We start from the raw sequence: 2566 nt of genomic DNA on the forward strand, positions 1-2566 counted from the left end.
CGTGTTTTCTCTGTTTACACACCGAATAACCTCAATATTCAGGAAACAGCAATTTAAATCGTTGACTGTTTAAAAGAACTTTGGCTTTAGCCGATAAACTTTTCAACTCGATCAAGGAAAACTTGCGCAATGAATGGTTAATTAAAGTTTGATCCCGATATAATACTAGTTCATTGAACGAACACTTCTTTTATAGTCTTCGACCAGATAAAACTCAACGTAAATTTCAAATGATTAATTCGCTATATAAATCGATTCTCGTGGCCATAAGCAGAGAAAACGTTTGCCCTATAAAGTCATATATGAGCTCTAAGAACGAGGGAGACATATTCCGAGATGGCTTGATCCTCCTGGGATTAGAATGTATCGCTAGTGGACTGTTTATACGCTACAAACCTGTATATATCTTCGTATTTTACTTGCTCGTTTTCCTTTATCGACAAGCCGGGAAACAATGCATCCTGTTCTCCTATACGTAGGATTGGACGAATTAGCTGGAAAATATTGAAAGTCGCAGAGATTGCTTCGACTTAATACTCGTCATGAATACAATGTTAACAATACCTTGAGAAATAACCTAACCATAAAGTCTTCATTTATCAATAGGAGCTGACAACTCTAGATTAAAATAATGTCGCTTAAGATGTAGGGCACTCGCTACTTTTCGTTTCCATTTGTTTGAAAATGCCAAATTTAATCGTTTCATTAAGACGAGAGAAAGAATGATCGATCGTTTTCAGACACACAGGCAATTTGACGAGGTACTTCGTAAAATTCATCCGAAACCTTTGTTCTCGTGGAGAAGTCATGCACTTTCGTTGGTCTTGCTCGTCCCTAGCTCACGAAGTAAGTTCATTAACGTGAATGAGGTGTTCCTGAAGAGGAGCCACTCATCGGAGAACGCCTCATGCCTCGAGGACGCCTCTCAAAGCCTTCTTATCGTTGCTTTAACACGTCGTTACATGCGAGGAACAGTGGCTCGGCTTGTGTACGTGCAAAGTAATTCTCCGATGAAGTTTTTTAATCTGCTTGCTCGCAGGAGCATCACACTTCAAACAATGTTTATCGAGTTTAAAACATTTGCAAATCGTTCTACGTGTTTGTTTTGTGTACAATTTTCTTCGATAAGTAGTCGCTGATTTAGATATGGCTTTCATTTAGAATAGACTAAATTTTGTGACAACTAATCCAACTCTGAGATTAATGCAATCAGCTTAATCTCGATAAACAGCGAGTTTCAGATAACATCTGTTTCATTTAGCGTATACACTTCCTATATGCTAATTCTGTTAAACACGGGACTATTAACTCTGTCCTTGCTAGTTGTAATTCAAAAGGAGGAATCTTTGCCGTCTGTTAAGTTAAATTAAATTACTCTCGATCAGACAGACAGACAGGGTCTGTCTTGCAGATCATAGCAAGATAAAGACATTCGATGTGTGGAAATCGTGGAGAACTCTGGCTGCGGAAGTTTTTCACACAGAAAGTTTTCTTTCAAACGGGATTTCGAGAAGGAAAGTTTGCAAACGATCACGAAACGTTCTCCCAAAAATAAAAGTTTCAGCTTGTAAGGCGGCCGCCCGGCGGCGCTTCCTTCTCAACGCGTTCTCGATTTAATTTTAGCACTTACGACTCAGTCCACTCGCGAGTTCCATCGAGGCAAAATCGACCACGCGTAAACGCAAAATCTACGTCGCGACGTATGGCTTGATGTTTCCGGGTGACAATTAGAGGAGAACAGATTACAACAAAAAGAGATCTACTTCCTCTGAAAGTGTATCGTTATCTCCAGTGCTTGTTCGATATGTTTTTCTAGCTTAGGTAAATAGTGATCGTAGTTATTTAAATTAAGTGCTTCGTAGGATATACATTTTGTAATTTTAAGGTCGAAACATGGGTGAACGCAATGGCGGTTATTAAGTTTTTTTACTTCCTTCATCAAGAATTTATCGTCCACCGGTATAACTTTACGTAAAAAATTATTATAAACGTTTAACGACGCAATTTACGTGGATCAACACGATTCCCCGCCTCGTCCCATTACTCAAGCAACGCCGAAAGGCTGTGGTTGGGTACAGCGTGGTCCAAGAATATCCACATTGCTCGAGGCACGCAAGGGCAGCCAAAAGTTCAACATCCTCGACGAAAGCAACGTTTGCTTTCTCTTAAGCACCTTTAATCATTCTACAAACATCAAACGTGAAATCCCTAGTATATTTTCTTATCATAAATTCATTCTAAATTCTAAACTCTTAAAAATCAATTTAAAAATCGAAGAATAATTCAGATTCATCTGCTGACTATATTTCTCTAATGGCACGCTGGTACCACGCTATTTCGTCAGAGGAAAACTTTCATGCGGATTCAAGTTCAAATATTAGGAAAACACGTCACGTAGGTCTGAAAGCTAGTGGTTCAATTAAGAAATAAAATAAAGGAAACTAAAATGACAAAGAAAGAGGATGAAAAGAAGAAAGAAGGGTCGCGTTACTCAGTCGACAATCAACCACGATGCAAATTACGGGTATTCATAATTTAACGCGCGCGCGCGCGCGCGCTATCCGCC

The 2566-nt window shown here is 39.2% G+C and overlaps 1 protein-coding gene across 5 annotated transcripts in view; it reads left to right on the top strand.

Annotated features, from left to right (window-relative positions):
* The first annotated feature begins 1640 nt into the window (after positions 1-1640).
* Positions 1641-2566, top strand: part of LOC100740648 — a 56858-nt gene continuing 55932 nt past the window's right edge. For all 5 annotated transcript variants that reach the window (XM_012382210.3, XM_012382211.3, XM_024365678.2 and 2 more), the window contains exon 1: positions 1641-1821. The gene's annotated coding sequence lies outside the window, so the exon portion shown is untranslated. The remainder of the gene's footprint in view (positions 1822-2566) is intronic.

The sequence above is a fragment of the Bombus impatiens genome, unplaced genomic scaffold (assembly GCF_000188095.3).
Source record: "Bombus impatiens unplaced genomic scaffold, BIMP_2.2 scf_0146, whole genome shotgun sequence".
NCBI classification, from domain to species: domain Eukaryota; kingdom Metazoa; phylum Arthropoda; class Insecta; order Hymenoptera; family Apidae; genus Bombus; species Bombus impatiens.